At 46.7% G+C, this 12,784-nt stretch overlaps 1 long non-coding RNA gene across 1 annotated transcript in view; it reads right to left on the bottom strand.

Moving 5' to 3' along the window:
- Positions 1–8,477, bottom strand: part of LOC117065687 — a 284,692-nt gene extending 276,215 nt beyond the window's left edge. The window contains exon 1 of the long non-coding RNA XR_004430022.1: positions 8,180–8,477. This is a non-coding gene — a long non-coding RNA (uncharacterized LOC117065687). The remainder of the gene's footprint in view (positions 1–8,179) is intronic.
- Between the last annotated feature and the right edge of the window lie 4,307 nt (positions 8,478–12,784).

The following is a 12,784-nucleotide window of genomic DNA, read 5'->3' on the forward strand; positions in this document are numbered from 1 at the left end:
TCACGCCTGTAATCCCAGCACTTTGGGAGGTTGAGGTGGGTGGATCATGAGGTCAGGAGATCGAGACCACCCTGGCTAACACTGTGAAACCCCGTCTCTACTAAAAATACAAAAATTAGCGAGGCATGGTGGCAGGCACCTGTAGTCCCAGGTACTCGGGAGGCTGAGGCAGGAGAATGGCGTGAACTTGGGAGGCAGAGTTTGCAGTGAGCCGAGATCCAGCCACTGCACTCCAGTCTGGGCGACGGAGCTAGACTCCGTCTCAAAAAAAAAAAAAAACAAACATTAGCATGCTAACAGACATTCCCACTAGAGCCATGACAGTTTACAAATGCCATGGCAATGTCAGGAAGTTACCCTATATGGTTTTAAAAGGGGAGGAACCCTCAGTTCCAGGAATTGCCCAGCCCCTTTCTCAGAAAACTCATGAATAATCCACCCTTTTCTAGCATAAAATCGAGAAATAATTATATGCATCCTTAGTCCCGCAGCCCAAGTTGCTGCTCTGCATATGGAGTAGCCATTCTTTATTTCTTTGCTTTCCTAATAAACTTGCTTTCGCTTAAAAAAAAACAACAAAAAGAAGACATTTGGTAGAAAGGAAGGGTATGGACAGCTACAAGGAAAGTGGAAAGTTGTGGGAAGGTGATTATTTTTAGGATGGGTCATTTTAGTATAGGTTTAGAGGAAGGAGTCAGAAAACACAGACTGTTGAAACAGGAGGGAGAGAGAAGGAGATATTGTGGATGAAGTTCCCAGAGTTTGCAGGAGGAGTTGGTTCTGGGGTCTCAGTGAAGAACTGAGAGAGAGAAAGCTGTGACGCTGCTGGTCTCATTTTTTACTGATTACTAAGCAAGGTCATCAGTGAATGGAATCTGATAAGGCAGGGTAAAGTAGAAGTCATCTTTAGAAAAATGAGCCTGAGCGGTAATATCCGGAACGACTAGACCCCCACTCCCAACACACACACTAGTAAAAAAGTAGTTGTGAAACAGCAGCTGAGTCTCTACTATTGATATGGTTTGGATTTGTGTCCCGACCCAAGCTCAGGTCAAATTGTAATCCCCAGTGTTGAAGGAGGGGCCTGGCGGGAGGTGACTGGATCATGGGGATGGATTTTTCCCTTGTTCTTGTGATAGTGAGTTCTCATGAGATTTGGTTGTTTAAAAATGTATGGCACCTCCCCCTTCTCTTCCTCCTGCTCCAGCCATGTAGGACAGACATGCCTGCTTCCCCTCTGCCTTCCACCATCACTGTAAGCTTCCTGAGGCCTCCCTAGCCATGCTGCCTATAGAGTCTGTGGTATAAATTAAGTCTCAGGTAGTTCTTTATAGCAATCCAAGAACAGATTAATACAACCAGCCAGTTATTTTTATGGTACTGGTACCATTGCACACTCTCATTTCCAAACCAACCCTTAGATGCTTGACAGGAGTTAGCTGCTTAAACTTGGCACTAAAGGAAATGTCTCCGTATGCCTACTCCAGCAACAAATGGCCCCAGTAAGTGGAAGGTGGTAGGGATTTAAGTGGAAACTGGTGAACTGATATCTTTAACCCGGGGTCCCTTTGTAATATACCCATCGCCCACAGGATCTTGGACCAAGTTTTCCCATTATGCCTCAGAAGCTAATTTTGGTCCTATGGGTCAGTGCTGCTCTGGGTGTGGTGGCTGTGTGGGTGGGGACCACCAGGAAGTAAAGGAAGTGGGACTGGTGAATCAGGTGGGGCCCTCCTTCAGCACAGCCTGACTCACCCAGGAGCATGGGAATAGGGGCTTCAGGGCTGGCGGCGCCACCTCTGAGCAACACCAGGGCCTTGAGGGGCATCATTAGTGGTTGCAGATGCTTACCCAGCACTTCTTGCAGGATGGCCTGGGGCCTGCCCACATGCCATTTGGGTAATTATGTCCTATTTACCCTCCTGCAGATTCAATGAACTGGCCATGGACTTCCTGACGACCTCTCTGAATGATGCCCCTAGTGACATAGCAGGTTGAGCGTTAAAGATGGTGCTTCTTCCACATGTTCTCACTTGTAAGTGGGAGCTGAACAATGAGAACACATGGACACAGGGAGGGAAACAACACACCCTGGGGCCTGTGATGGGAGCGGGGGCAGGTGAGGGGGAAGTATCAGGATAAATAGCTAATGCATGGGGGGCTTGTTACCTAGGTGATGGGTTGATAGGTGCAGCAAACCATCATGGCACACGTTTACCTGTGTAACAAACCTGCCTGTTCTGCACATGTATCCTGGAACTTAAAATTAAAAAAAAAAAAAAAAGATAGGGCTTCTTGCCAAACCCCTCCAAACCTCTTCCCTCGCTACTCTATGCTGCAGGGTTCAATAGGACTTCGTGGAAGGGCCTCTGGCCACCCTCTCGTTCAGTTCATCAGCTGCAATGTGTCTTTTCCCCAAGAAATCCAGACAGCCTCTTTTGCTAGTGTAAATGCATGATAAAGGGACTTCTTGTTTCTCTACCTCTAGTAATGCTACCTTTTTTTTGTTGTTGTTCCAAAGAAATAACCCTCCTTCACTTTTTAGTTGAGGTGGCTCAGGTGGTGCCAACACTACCCTCAGCTTCAGGTTGGGCCTATGAACCAGCCTGGCTCAGTGGAACACTGACATCTCTTAGCCATAATGACTGGTTCAGCATCGGATATGGGACCCAGAGAGAGTCAACAAGACCCAATGCTGAGAATTCTGAGGATCTCTTAGGAAGAATTGCTCTTTGCTCATGTTACTGAGAGCATAGAATATAGGTCAGAAGTTACTGACAGCTTGTTTTCTTTAGATAACTTTGAATACACCTTATGTGCTAAGAAATGCCTCAAGTGTCTTTATATATATATCAACATTATCTCCTTTAATTCCCACATCAACTCCAAAAGTTGTAAGTTCTATTGTATGAGGTGGCATAGTTTGGAGGTCAATATTACTGGCTCTGGAATCAGATTGCCTGGGTTTAAACTCTCGCTCCATAGGTACTAGCTGTGTAACAGGCAATATTTAAACAGTTTGTGCCTCAGTTTAGTTCATTTTTGAAATGGGGCTAATAATAGTACCTACTCGATGGGTTGTTGTGAAGATTAGTGAGGTCTTATATGTAAAGCACTTGGAAGACCATCAGGCACCCAGCAAATGCTCAATAAAATTTAGCTATGACTATCATCATTTCTAAGGTACATACCAGGACACCGAGGCACAGAAATGTTGACTTAAGATTGTACAACTGACAAGTGACAGACTGGGAATTTAAACCGAGACTATTTTGGGCTCCAGAGGTTGTGTTCTTTTTTTCTTTTTCTTTTTTTTTTTTTTGTTGAGACAGAGTCTCGCTCTGTCACCCAGGCTGGAGTGCAGTGGCGCCATCTCAGCTCACTGCAAGCTCCACCTCCCGGGTTCACACCATTCTCCTGCCTCAGTCTCCTGAGTAGCTGGGACTACAGGCGCCCGCCACCACGCCCAGATAATTTTTTTGTATTTTTAGTAGAGATGGGGTTTCACCGTGTTAGCCAGGATGGTCTCGATCTCCTGACCCCGTGATCTGTCCGCCTCAGCCTCCCAAAGTGCTGGGATTACAAGCGTGAGCCACCGCGCCCAGCCAGCTGTGTTCTTAACCATCAAATAATACTTCCTTTGCCTTGGCACCCCCAGAGGAGAGTCTACCTGAAAACAGAGAGCTAAAGCACACAGAAGCAGACTGGAGAGATACAGAGAGTAAGACAGAGCCCTCAGGAATCGCTGGAGCCCCTTAAACCAGCCGAGGCAGAGGTCAAATCTACCCCTGGAGTTTTCTTTTTCAAAAAATTTTTGTGGGTACATAGTAAGTGTATATACTTATGGGGTACACGTGATGTTTTGATGCAGGCATGCAATGTGCAATAATCACATCATGGAAAATGGGGTATCCACCTCCTCAAGCATTTTCCTTTGTTACAACAATCCAATTATATAATTTTAGTTATTTTCAAATGTATTATGCCATTAAATTATTATTGACTACGGTCACCCTAGTGTGCTATTAAATACTAGGATGGCATTTTCAATAATATTATTCCAGCAAAATTCCTTCAGCCTCAACCCAGTTTGAGTTGGTATATACGTCCCTTGCCTTGAAATCCCTTCAGATTTAACTAATGCAGTCATTCAGATCTCATCTCATGTCCTCGTATTCTGGGCCTGACTGGCCCAAGGAGAATCCGCATGAAAGAGTCTACTCTAGGGTTACAAAAACAAAGTTGTTCATTTGTTTGGTCATTCATTCATTTCATTCAAGCACCCTCTATGTGCCAGGCACTGTGTTAGCTGCCAAAACCTTCTGGGTGGATTGGGCATAAGGCATTCCTGCATGAAAATATTAATGATGTTCCCACCAGCATATCAATCAGGACCAACTCCAGCTACAAGCCAAATCTTGGTTCTCCTGTGTGTCAGAAAAGAAGTCTCTGGGATCAGGCTAGGTGTGGTGGCTCACACCCGTGATCCCAGCACTGTGGGAGGCTGAGATGGGTGGATCACCTGAGGTCAGGAGTTCAAGATCATCCTGGCCAACCTGGTGAAACCCTGTCTCTACTAAAAATACAAAAATTAGCTGGGCGTGTGGCAATCCCAGCTACTCAGGAGGCTGAAGCAGGAGAATCACTTGAACCCGGGAGGCAGAGATTGCAGTAAGCCAAGATCTTACCACTGTACTCCAGCCCAGGTGACAGAGTGAGACTTAAAAAAAAAAAAAAATCTCTGGATTGTATGATGTATGCCAGATCTTTTCTAAGTTCTGCATATCCATCGCTACAGCCAGACCCTAGCTCGTCTTTAAATGGAAGAGTTAATGGGGAATATCTGCACAGATAAATTATTCATTTACATTGAACCACATAAGCGGCATTCAATCTCCATCTCTGGACAGTCTTCCCTGATCAAAGTATTCGATTGAGGTCCAAACAGGAACTGCAGAAACAAAATGGGGGACTCAGAATGCCAGGGTAGAGCCTTCCACGGCAAGGTGTGTTGTTTCCTTCTTTGCATCAGATCTACTCACTGAGAGCCCTTCAGGGCTGGGAACACTTTTGATTTTTACATCACAAGCGTCATAGAAAATATACAATGAAAAACCCAATGATTCCTTGGAGAGTTCATTGCTCTCCCCCATCTTCTTTGATTCCCCTGCCTCCTCTCCACATCCTTTGAACTTCTAAAAAGACACTTTGAAGGCATGTCATAAAGCAGTTTTTCATTCATGCTCCTCTCTTTGATGATCTTGCTATTTGTCTGAACTGCAGCGTCCACAGGATGTCGGGCCGGGAGAGCTGAAAGCCAATACTGACGAGGAAGGGCCAAGTGAGGAGGAGTCTGAGCTGCGTATGTCAGGAAGAAGAACGGGGAAAGAAGCAAGGAGCGAGACCAGAGGGAGCCACGCAGAAACCTCTGGCCTCTCTGCACGTCTGTCTTACCCTACAGAGTGGTGACTCTAAAAGGCCAAGGGTGCCAGTGCCCAGCGACAGTTCACAGCCTGAGACACGCTTTGCTCACACGCCTCCCTCCTGCTCTAGATCCTACCTGATGAAAAGCATTACAGGTTTTGATGTTTCCAACCTCCCCCATTTTCCCTGGTGAAAGATCCATTCATTTCAGTGCTAACAAGACATCATAAGTAGGGAGAAGGAATAAAAGACTGAGTGCGTGCTAAGGAGGGAGGCAGTCTGGAGAGGCGCCACTCTTTTCACCTTGCCCACGGAATAAAGCGTTGAAGACTAAGACTTTTTATAGATGACTCTCGAGAACTCAAAGTTACTCAGTTGCTCTAAAAACAGCAGCCCTGGCTCCCTGGGCCTGGGGCTAGGTAGCTGCAGTGAGGGCAGATCACAGCCTTCCCTAAACCTGAGTTACAGCAGATCCAAAGGGAAAATAAATCCCTTGTCTGTGAAGGAGCAAGTCTGATTAGTGCCAAGGAAGTGGTTGTGAGGGACAGGGATGGGGAGAAAAGGCTTCATCCAGTTGTAAATACTAAATGCATTAGAATCTATCACTCTGGGGGATGTTGGTGTTGGTGGGGAAAGTGGAGAACTCATTTGCTTACAAATGTTTAGTGAGTACCTACTAAGCCGTAGGAGGATAAAAGTGAGCAAAATAGGATCTCTGCCCTCATGGAACTAAAAGTTTAAGCAGAGGTCACATGTGAAACAGTTCTACTCATGTAAGTAAAATTATAAATTGAGACACATGCCTTGAAGGAAAAGTAGTGTTGTGAGACCATTTAACACAGACACGCTATTTGGACATAGGGGACAGCCTACATGGAGATCAGGAAGGCCCATCTAAAGAGGTGACATTTAGACTGAGACCTGAAGGGGAGAGGGTACTAAGCAGGCAGGGTAGGGAACAGCATGTTGCACAGAGGCAACAGCATTGTATGCACAAAGAACAGCATGAGATGGTCCAGCTCAGAGGAAGACAGACTGGTAGTGCAAGCGGCAGACCCGGCAGGATTAAAGATTCAACAAATGTGTGCTGAGCCTGTGAAATGCTAGGTGCTGCTCTGAGCACTTGGAATGCAGCTGTGAACACAATTTGCAAGGTCTCCACCCTCCTGGAGTTTACATCCCAGATGTTCACCTAGTGAGAAACTAGACTTTGGTAGAACTGCCATTGATTCAAACTACATGACTGCAATGAGGAAATGGACAGTGCTGCTTCATAGACTCAAAGATGTTTTCATCTGATGGGCTTACAGCATAGGCCTTGAAACTTACAGTGAGGAAAGACCCACTTCCCTTATCTGTCTGGCTATATGCCAGACGGAGATCATCTGTGGTAATGCAGTAGGTGACAGGGCAACCAAGTCTAACGAGGAGGATATCCACACTTCGTGCCAGGAATTCTAGCTCACCATGGCAAGTGGTCTGGAAGGGATCAACTCTTCCATCAACCAGTTAAAGCTTCAAAGACAGGCTGGGTGCAGTGGCTCATGCCTGTAATCCCAGCACTTTAGGAGGCTGAGATAGGCGAATCACCTGAGGTCAAGAGTTCAAGACTGGCCCGCCTAACATGGTGAAACTCCATCTCTACTAAAAATACAAAAATTAGCCTGGCATGGTGGCACGCACCTATAGTCCCAGCTACTCAGGAGGCTGAGGCAGGAGAATTATTTGAACCTGGGAGGTAGAGGTTGCAGTGAGCCAAGATTGTGCCACTGCACTCCAGCCTGGGCAACAGAGTTAGACTCCATCCTGGGGGGGAGAAAAATAAAAAAACCTTCAAAGATGGTTCTGGCACACAGCATACTAGTTAGGGCATGGGATTTTTGAGTCAAACAATCCTGGCTTCTTGTCCCAGCTCTGCCACTTGCCAACTAGGCCTAGAACTTAACCTCTCTGATCCCCAGTTTCTTAGTCTATAAAATAGGGTTAATGGGACCTTTACAATAAGGTCATTGTTAGGATGAAAAGAGTAGGGGCATAGAAAGGTCTCAGTATCCTGTGCAGCACACAAGCAAATGCTCAGTCAGCATCAGCTACTCTGAATATTACGATCATGATAGAGCCCACACCCGGCTAAAGAAGCCTGGTTTAATACAACTGTCATAGATCACAGAATTATAACTTAGGCCATTAAGTGCAATTCGTAACCCTCTCCCCTTTATTCGTACATTGCCAGGGAAACCAAGGCACAGTTCAGCATCTAGCCCAGCATAACCCCAGGACTTCAAAGTCAGGAATGTTCATTTCTGAGAACAGTGAAGCAACCACAGGAAGCATGCTGCAGAAGGGAACAACTGGCCGAATTAGTCCCACGGGAATTACTCGGAAATATCTTCTACTCAAAAAGACTCTGCAAATTTTCCATTGCAAATATTTAATATCAAATTGGATTCTCTCTTCCGCCTTTGCCAGTGGAGTGCTTAAAATAATTTTAATATTAGCTGAAGCCAAGTAAAATTAGGAAAATAAATCTGCAACATTTCCTTCCCCTCCTCCTCCTCTCCCTGCCCGCAACACATCCCAAAGTCAAAATTCAATGATCTGAAGTATTCAGCAGCTTGGCAGCTCAGCAGTAGCTTCTAAAACAGATGACATGGTTCCAACGTTGGCCCTGATCTTTACAAATTTTATGATTTTAGGCTAATAACTTATGCTCCTCAAGCCTCACCTTGCTCTTCCATCAGATAAGAGTACTTACCTCATTGAGTTACTGTGGGAATTCAATGACATAATCTATGTGAAGCACCAGGCACACAGGAAAAGTTCTACAGATGAGTGTTAGCTGCTATTCTTTCTACTACCTCTTCTATTCCAACCCTATGATCAGAGAGGACCTGGGTGCAGCTGTGCCAGGAGACTTCGCGTGGGCACCAGCTGACTAAGGAGACGAGCCTCCTCAGCTGGAATGGGGTGAGAAGGTTTGGCATCCTCCCTAGAGATTAATGAGCCACACTCAGAAGGAAACAACTGTGTGAAATTAAGAGAATCCACCAGCAACTGAGTTAAACTACAGTGACACAAATAATAGAGCTGCCTTCCTCTGTTTCTTTTTCTTCTTCATCTTTTTTTTTTTTTTTTTTTTTTTTTAAGACAGTCTCGCTCTGTCACCCAGGCTGGAGTGCAGTGATGCGATCTCGGCTCACTGCAAGCTCCGCCTCCCCTCCCAAGTAGCTGGGACTACAGGCACCCGCCACCACGCCTGGCTTTTTTTTTTTTTTGTATTTTTAGTAGAGATGGGGTTTCACAGTGTTAGCCAGGATGGTCTCGATCTCCTGACTTTGCCTCAGCTTCCCAAAGTGCTGGGATTATAGGCGTGAACCACCGCGCCTGGCCTCTTTTTTTTTTATGTTTTATTTTTGAGACAGGGTCTAGCTCTGTGGCCCAGGCTTGAGTGCGGGGGCACAATCTCAACTCACTGCAATCTCTGCCTCCCAGGCTCAAGTGATCCTCCCATCTCTCATTAGTCTCCTAAATAGCTGGGACTACAGGCACACACCACCACGCCTGGCTAATTTTTTTTTTTTTTTTGTAGAGATGAGGTCTCACTAGGTTGTACAGGTGTCTCACTAAGGTGTGCAGGCTCATCTCAACCTCCTGAGCTCAAGCAATCCACCTGCCTTGGCCTCCCAAAGTGCTGGGATGACAGGCATGTGCCAGCACGCCCGGCCCCTCTGTCTCTTAATAGTTTCAATTCCCAAGTCAGAGTCAACAGCAGATTAAAATCTTAGACTTTTAAAGCATCTTCAAGGACCCCCTACAAGGTTTTCTTTTCTTCTTTCCCGTCCAGTTTTCCTCCCAGTGAGCAGTGCAAAGTCTATAACCTCATGGAACGGATAGTCTAGGCGACAGGACAGACCATAAGGTCATCAATTAGGAAAAATCCTATGAAAGAAGTAAAGTGAGTGTGGAGATGCAGAGTGATTGGGGATATACCCTCAGCTGAGGTGGTCAGGGAAGGCTTCGCTGAGGAAGCCATATATAACCGGAGGCTGCACCAGTCACACAAAACACATTAAACAGATTATCTTGCTAATTATTTCCTAGGCCAAAAAAAAACACACAAAAATAACACAAAAAACAAAAAACAGACCCAATAATGAAGTACTTGAGCCAAGCCAAACAAAGATTAGACTGGAGAGGGTGGGGTCTTTCTATTTAATCAGCGTCTTCCTTCATCACTAAGCAATGTAAAGGTTAGCACAGGATGGAGCCAGGAGGGTCTAACACACCTCCCCACAGATGGCCCTAAAGCATAACCAGAAACACAGGTCTCTCTAATTTGTGCCAGAGCCACTACTAGACTAATAACAATCATAACAGCAATAAGCACTTAACAAGCCCACACTCTGCACCAGGCATCGGGCCACGCGCTTCCAGCACGTTCCCGTACTTCTTTAATCCCCAACACAATGGGGATGATATAGTACCATCATCAACATCCACATCACACTGACAAGAAAACCAAGCTCAGGGAGGTTCAGTGGCCCAGCATTACACAGCCACCATGAGGCAGGATGGGCATTCTATGAGACAGGCACTCTTATGAGTCCCATTTTACAGCTGAGGAAATTAAGACCCAGAGAGGTAAAGTGACCCACCCAATGCCATACAGCCAGGAATGGGCAGAGGGAGGCTTTAAACCTAGGCAGACGATGGCAGAGTTCATGCACTGGAGGACTCTGAGGTGTGTGCAGGGAATAGCAGGCAGTTCTGTTTCTCTCCAGGAAGAGGTATATGAAGAGATGTGGAAAGAGAGTCTACATTCATTCCATAAATGTGAGATGCACAGAACAACCAGACATGGCACCGCCTCTCCAGAACTTTGGTCTAATAGGAAGGACAGAGATGGACAAGTTTATACACAAATACTCGTAGGGATAAGAGTGAAGGAGTTTAGGGTGTAATGAGAACAGGTAAGAAAGAAGTTTATGAGGCAGACCCCCAAGACACAAATAAAGGTTAGCTGGGGAGACACAGGGGATATCACCGTGCCAAGTGTCAGGAGGAACAACTGCACAGACCCTAGAAAGATGATGGCAAATTGGAGGAAGTGACAGAAAGCTGAAGGGCTGCGGTACGCTAGGTGAGGGGAGTAAGGTAGGGAGTAACAGCAGATGGGTAGGGAGAGGTTGGCAGGGGAGAAAATGGAGAAAGGGATTGTGGCTGGTCATGGGGAGCTCATCACAGCAGGGCTAGGGAAGCTCAACCAACAGGCTGGAGGGGTCTGAATACTGCCTGCCACAAGCAGAGCTGCACTTCAGGGAGGTGGGACTGGAGACACGTGTGAAGCGCTTTGAGGGGAAGCAGTGCTGGTGGTGTGGAAACAATGACCACATCCAGGTAGAGGTAATGACTATGACAGGAGCGAGCGGTAAGGAAAAGTAGAGGTGAGAAGGAATTCAAGAGACATAGCAGAGAGAGGTGGGTGAGAACCCCAGGAATACCTAGGGGTCAAGGGAGAGAGCTGAGTCCCAACTGGAGACTGGGGCCATAGGAGTATTTTTAAAAACAGCAAAATGGCCAGGCACAGCAGCTCACTCCTGTAATCCCAGCACTTTGGGAGGCCAAGGCGGGTAGATCACCTGAGGTCGGGAGTTCAAGACCAGCCTGACCAATATGGAGAAACCCCATCTCTACTAAAAAATACAAAATTAGCCGGGCATGGTGACACATGCCTGTAATCCCAGCTACTAGGGAGGCTGAGGCAGGAGAATCGCTTGAACCGGGAAGGCGGAGGTTGCGGTGAGCTGAGATTGCGCCATTGCACTCAACCTGGGCAAGAAGAGCAAAACTCCATCTCAAAATAAAACAACAACAACAACAAAACAACAACAATCACAACAACAAAGTTCCATCAGAGCTTGTTAAAGGTGAGGCCTGCTGGAGTGACAGCTCCTGAGCCCGGCACTGGGCACTCTGACGTGCTCTGTGAAACAAATGCCACTCATCTCATCTCACATAGTGGAAAGCTGGCACTGGGTGAAGTGGAGTGATCGGGCCCTTCACATCCTCGTGCATGGAAGAGCTGGAGTACAAATCCAGGCCTCTCCGGACCAAGGCTTAATTCCCTGGACCAGCCCATGCAGCTTCCCTGCAGTTGTTCTTTGGGCTTCTATTTTTCTCCATTTATACCCACTTGCTCATGTCATGCCATCTAAAGAAGTGGATGCTTTCAGATGACCCACCTCACACTGGCCAAGAGACTGCTAACTGACAACTTTTGAACAAAGCAAAACCCACACGCAAGTTGCATTTGGCATACGCCATATATATATATATATTTAATTAAAGATGGGGTCTCCCTCTGTGGCCTAGGCTGGAGTTCAGTGGTACAGTCATAGTGAAGTAGGAGGCAGGACTTGACTCCAGAGGTGGGGCTCAGACACCGGACCAGACTGAGAACTAGCAAAAACAGGGCCTGGGTGGAAGCAGCTTTCCAATCAGACACACTCACTGGTGTGCCATGGCAACACCTGGGAGTTACCGCCCTTTTCTATGGAAATGACCCGATGACCCAAAAGTTACTGCCTCTTCCCTAGAATTTTCTGCATCAACCGCCCTTTCATCTGCATGTTATTAAAGGTGAGTATAAATGTGACTGCAAATCTGCTCTGAGCTGCTGCTCTTTGCCTGTGAGGTAGCCCTGCTCTGCAGGAGCTGTCATGGGGCAGTAACACTGTTGGTGCTATAACACTGCCTCTTCAATAAAGCTGTTTTCTTCTACCTCTGGCTTGCCCTTGAATTCTTTCCTGGGTAGCTGGAATTGTAAGTGTGCACCACCATGCCTAGCACAAATTTGTTTAAAAACATGTATTTGGGTTTTTTGTTTTGTTTTGAGACGGAGTCTTACTCTGTCGCCCAGGCTGGAGTGCAGTGGCACAATCTCGGCTCACCGCAACCTCTGTCTCCCAGATTTAAACGATTCTCCTGCCTAGCCTCCCAAGTAGCTGGCATTGCAGGCGCCTACCACCAGGCCTCATTTTTGTATTTTTAGTAAAGACAGTGTTTCACCATGTTGGCCAGGCTAGTCTTGAACTCCTGACCTCAGGTGATCTGCCAGCCTCGGCCTCCCAAAGTGCTAGGATTACAGGCACGAGACACCTCACCCAGACTTAAAACATGTATTTGTTCCCAACGTTTAAAAATCAGAAGATTTTTCGGCCGGGCGCGGTGGCTCAAGCCTGTAATCCCAGCACTTTGGGAGGCCGAGACCGGCGGATCACGAGGTCAGGAGATTGAGACCATCCTGGCTAACACAGTGAAACCCCGTCTCTACTAAAAAATACAAAAAACTAGCCGGGCG

This window comes from Trachypithecus francoisi, unplaced genomic scaffold (genome assembly GCF_009764315.1).
Source record: "Trachypithecus francoisi isolate TF-2019V2 unplaced genomic scaffold, Tfra_2.0 Lachesis_group2, whole genome shotgun sequence".
Taxonomy (NCBI): domain Eukaryota; kingdom Metazoa; phylum Chordata; class Mammalia; order Primates; family Cercopithecidae; genus Trachypithecus; species Trachypithecus francoisi.